Raw genomic sequence first — 6,196 nt, forward strand, 5'->3', positions numbered from 1 at the left:
AATTCCCATAAGGGTACCAGCTGATTTCTCAACAGAAACTTTGCAGGCCAGAAAAGAGTGGCATGATATCTTTAACTTTATGAAAGGTAAGAACCTACAACCCAGAATACTCTAGCCAGCAGAGGCTCTTATGCAGATTCAATGGAAAAATCAAAAGTTTACAGACAAGCAAAAGGTAAGAGAATTCAGCACCACCAGACCAGCTTTGCAACAAATGCTAAAGGAACTTCTCTAGGCAGAAACGAAAAGGCCACAACTAGAAACAAGAAAATGATGAATGGAAAAGCTCACTGGTAAAGGCGAACATACAGCAAACATAGGAAATCATCCACAAACACGTATGATAGCAAAACCAGCAATCATGAGAAGAAAAGAGCACAAATGCAGGATATTGGAATACATTTGAAATTAAAAGACCAGCAACTTAAAACAATCTTGTTTATATAAAGACTGCTATATCAAAACCTATGGTAACCTCAAACCAAAAATCTACAATAGATACACACACAAAAACGAAAAAGGAATCCAACCACAATACTAAAATCAGTCATCGAATCAGAAGAGAAGAGAAAAAGAGGAAGGGAAGAAAAATGACCTACAAAAACAAACCCCAAACAATTAATAAAATGGCAATAAGAACATACATATCCATAATTACCTTAAGCATAAACAGAATAAATGCTCCAACCAAAAGTCACTGACTGACTGAATGGAAACGAAAACAAGACCCTTATACACACTGTCTACAAGAGACCCACTTCAGATATAGGGACACACACAGACTGAAAGTGAGAAGTTGAAAAAAGGTATTTCATGCAAATGGAAATCAAAAGAAAGCTGGAGTAGCAATACTCATATCAGACAAATAGACTTTAAAATAAAGACTGTTACAAAACACAAAGAAGACACTACATAACAATCAAGGGATAAATCCAAGAAGAAGATATCACAATTGTAAATATATATGCACCCAACATAGGTGCACCTCAATATATAAGGCAAATAGGAACAGCCATAAAAAGAAAATAGTTGTCATTTGGCATGGTTTCCTTCTGAATTAAATTTAAATATTGACTTGTCCACTTTAGGAAACTGCACCCCCCCGCCGCCCATGTAAGAAAGTCATTAATGCTTCCCTATTGATCAATGAAACTAAAAGCTGGTTCTTTGAAAAGATAAACAAAATTGACAAACTGTTAGCCAGACTCATCAAGAAAAAAAAGGGAGAGGACTCAAATCAATAAACTTAGAAATAAAAAAGGAGAAGTTACAACTGGCACCAGAGAAATACAAAGGACCATAAGAGACTACTACAAGCAACTATACACCAATAAAATGGACAAAGAAACGGACAAATTCTTAGGAAGGTACCAAGCCTGTACCAGGAGGAAATAGAAAATATGAACAGACCAATTACCAGTACTGAAACTGAATCAGAAACTTTAAAACTTTAAAGTCCAGGACCAGAAGGCCTCACAGGTGAATTCTACCAAACATTTAGAGGAGGGTTAACACCCATTCTCTAAAACTATTCCAGAAAAAAATGCAGGGGAAGGAACACTTCCGAACTCATTCTACGGGGCCACCATCACCCTGACACCAAAACCAGATAAAGATATCATTTAAAAAAAAAGAAGAAATTTACATGCCAATATCACTGATGAACATAGATGCAAAATTCCTCAACAAAATACTAGCAAACAGAATCCAACAGCACATTAAACGGATCATACACCATGATCAAGGGGATTTATCCCAGGGATGCTAGGATTTTTCAATATTCAGAAATCAGTCAATGTGATACGTCACATTAACAAACTGAAGAATAAAAACCATATGATCAGCTCAGTAGATGCAGAAAAAGCTTTTCATAAAATTCAACATCGATTTATGATAAAAACTCTTCAGAAAGTGGGCATAGAGGGACCATATCTCAACATAATAAAGCCATATATGACAAACTCACAGCTAACATCATTCTCAACAGTGAAAAGCTGAAAGCATTTCCACTAAGTTCAGAAACAAGACAAGAATGCCCACTCTCACCACTTTTATTCAACATAGTTTTGGAAGTCCTAGCCACACCAACCAGACAGGAAAAAGAAACTAAAGGAATCCAAACTGGAAAAGAAGATGTAAAACTCTCACTGTTTGCAGATGACATGAAGTATACATAGAAAATCCTAAAGACACCACCAGAAAGCTACTAGAGTTCATTAATGAATTCCATAAATTTGCAGGGTACAAAATTACTTTACAGAAATCTGTTGCATTTCTATACATGAACAAGGAAATATCAGAAGAGAAATTAAAGAAACAATCCCATTAACTACAGCACCAAAAAGAATAAACTACCTAAGAATAAACCTACCTAAGGAGGCAAAGACCTGTGCTCTGAAAACTATAAGATGCTGATAAAAGATATAGAAGACAACACAAACAGATGGAAAGATATACTGTGTTTTGGACTGGAAGAATCTATATTGTTAAGATGACCATACTATGCAAGACAATCTACAGATTCAACACAATACCTATCGAATTACCAATGGCGTTTTTCACAGAACTAGAACAAATTAATTTTAAAATTTGTATGGAAACACAGAAGACCCCTAAGAGGCAAAGCAATCTTGAGAAATAAGAACAGAGGCAGAGGAATCACACTACCTGACTTCAGGTTTTACTACAAAGCTACAGTCAAAACAGTATGGTATTGGCACAAAAACAGAAATATAGATCAATGGAACAGGATAGAAAGCCCAGAAATAAACACACAAACTTATGGTCAATTAATCTACGACAAACAAGGCAAGAATATACAATGGAGAAAAGACTGTCTCTTCAGTAAGTGGTGCTTGGAAAACTGGACAGCTGCATATAAAAGAATGAAATCAGAACACTCTCTAAACCATAAACAAACATAAATTGAAAATGGCATACAGACCTAAATGTAATACTGGACACTATTAAACACCTAGAGGAAAACATAGGCAGAGCATTCTTTGACATAACTGGCAGCAATATCGTTTTGGATCCTCTCTTAGAGTAACGGAAATAAAAACAAAAATAGACAGGTGGGACCTAATTAAACTTAAAAGCTTTTGCAGAGCAAAGGAAACCATGAACAAAACAAAAGGACAACCTACAGAATGGGAGAAAATATTTGCAGAAGATGCTACTGACAAGGGATTAATTTCCAAAATATACAAAGAGCTCATACAGCTTAATATCAACAAAACAAACAACCCAATCAAAAAATGGACAGAAGACCTACATAGATACTGCTCCAAAGAAGACCTACAGATGGCCAACAGGCACATGAAAAGATGCTCGACATCATCGCTAATGATTACAGAGGTGCAAATCAAAACTACAATGAGGTACCATGTCACACCAATAAGAATGGCCATCATTAAAAAGTCTACAAATAATAAATTTTGGAGAGGGTGTGGAGAAAAATCAACCCTCCTACACTTTGGTGGGAATGTAAACTGGTGCAGCCACTAAGGAGAGCAGTATGGAGGTTACTTTAAATACTAAAATGGAATTAATATATGGTCATGCAACCCGACTCCTGGGTATATATCTGGAGAAAACTCTAATTCAGATAGACACATGAACCCCAATGTTCATACCAACACTATTTACAATAGTCAAGACATGGAAGCAACCTAGCTATCCCGTGACAGATGACTGGATAAAGAAGATGTGGTACCTATTACTCAGTCATAAAAAAAAGAATGAAATAACACCATTTGCAGCAACATGGGGAGACCTAGAGATTATCATATTAAGTGAAGTAAGTCAGACAGAGAAAGACACATACCATATGATATCACTTATATGCAGTATCTTAAAAAAGAAAAAAAGATACAAATGAACTTATTTACAAAACAGAAACAGACTCACAGACATAGAACACAAACTTATGGCTACCAGAGGGGATCCCGAGGGGTGGGGGCAGAGGGAGGGGGAGGTTACATTAGGAGTTTGGGATTAAAATGTACACACTACTATATCTAAAATAGATAAACAATAAGGTCCTACTGTATAGCACAGGGAACTATATTTGAAATCTTGTAATAACCTAGAATGGAAAAGAATCTGAAAATGATACATATGTATAACTGAATCACTTTGTTGTACACTTGAAACTAACAGAACATTGCAAATTAACTATACTGCAATTTAAAAAAAAGAGATACTTTGGAGTCTTAACCCCTAGTAACTAGAAATGTGACCTTCTTTGAAGATACAGTCCTTACAGAGGTAACCAAGCTAACGTGAGGTGATGAAGGTGAGCCCTAGTCTAATGTGACTGGTGTCCATATAAAACAGGGAAGTTTGAACACAGAGACATGCACACAACAGGGAGACACCATGTGAAGACGAAGATGCAACCACAAGCCAAGGAACATTAAAAATTACCAGCAAACCACCAGTATCTAGCCGAGAGGCCTGGAACAGATTCCTGGTCACAGGTCTCAGGGAGAACCACCCCTGCTGATACCTTCATCCTGCACTTCCAACCTCCAGACCTGTGGCTGGTCTCCACCATCTCTTTAGACGTGTTACAGCCCCCAGCACAGAGGAAGCACTCAACAATTGTTTACAGGATGACTGGGTCCACAAGCCCTGGCCCTTTCATACATTCTGTCCCCAGGAGTCCTAAGCCAAGTCTTTAAAAGGCAGCCTGAGCTGTGTGACCTCGCTCACTCACCCCACACCCGGGAAACAACTCCTTCTGCGGTTGCTCCTGACAATTTCAAAGTCTGGTCTGTTGGATTTCTCTGGCAATCAACTATCTCTTCGGTTTTCAGCTTCTGACTGTCAGGTAAGCTGTCCCCAACTCAGCACTTGCCTACCCTTTCCCACCACTGTGGCCATCCTCTGCCTGCATTTTCTAAGCACAACCCTCAGGGCCCCTGCGTTCCAGTAGCCGCCCTGATGGGCCACCTCTCTGCCTCCCTACCTGACCTAAATCATCACCACCTCATAATGAATCAGCACCCTCAGCCTCTCACCTGTCAAACTCCAGCAGCCAAGTAGAAAATTCAGCAAACACATGAAGCTGGAGAGCATGCATCTTATGATGAGCTGGCCTGAAATCTTAGTTTTTGATCCTTTAGTTTTATTGCTATTGATTGGAAATATGGGCGGATATTAGTTCCGTACTTAAAAAAAAAAAACCTCTATGTAATAAATATTATAAGCAGCATAGACCTGAGAACACGAAAGACCTTTCACAAACAGGTTCCTACAACCAAAGGGAAGAAGTTTAAGTTTGTGTATCTAAGGTATCTAAGTATCCAGGGGAACCACACTAAGGGGGTGGGAGAGGAGTCCTGAATCTCCAGTAACATCAAAATCTCCACTTTTATTTAATAATTAACTATGGTTTATAATTTAGAGGTTAGTTAGAGCTTCTTGAGCAAATTTCTAGAAAAATGCAGAGGCAACACTTCTTTAAATAGGTAACCTCACAAGGACCCTTAATTGCCTACATGAATGAACTAAGGACATAATCTGCCTTAAAAGTTGCCAGGGGCTTCCCTGGTGGCGCAGTGGTTGAGAGTCCGCCTGCCGATGCAGGGGACACGGGTTCGTGCCCCGGTCTGGGAGGATCCCGCATGCCGCGGAGCGGCAGGGCCCGTGAGCCATGGCCGCTGGGCCTGCGCGTCCGGAGCCTGTGCTCCGCAACGGGAGAGGCCACAACAGTGAGAGGCCCGCGTAACGCAAAAAAAAAAAAAAAAAAAAAAAAAAAAAAAAGTTGCCAGTTTCTCCAGCAAAAACCATTAGGAAACTGAGTCCTTAGTTTTGCTAAGAACGTTGTTACTAGTCATAATAATAGCTAACAGTTACTGAAGGCTTTTGTAAGATCAAGTCATGTGCTGAGGAGTGTCTGAGATTCCCTGATTTCATCCTGCCCACAGCCCTGTGAGCAAACTGATGCCCAGAAAGATTAAGTAGCTTGTGCAAAACACCCAGTGGTAAATCATTAAATGCGGCCTCCCGCACTGCCTGCGCCAACAAAGAGAGCAGGCTGCAGGCGCGTGGTCAGGACTCCAGCAGGACAGGCGGTCACGGGCGGGAGGGGCTAAAGGCATACGAGGGCGGGGGCGGGATGGAGGGGCGTGTCAGGGGCGTGGCCGGAATCGAGGGGCGGGGCGGGCGGGGCTGGGATGGAGGGGCGCGG

This window comes from Phocoena sinus, chromosome 6 (assembly GCF_008692025.1).
Source record: "Phocoena sinus isolate mPhoSin1 chromosome 6, mPhoSin1.pri, whole genome shotgun sequence".
NCBI lineage: Eukaryota > Metazoa > Chordata > Mammalia > Artiodactyla > Phocoenidae > Phocoena > Phocoena sinus.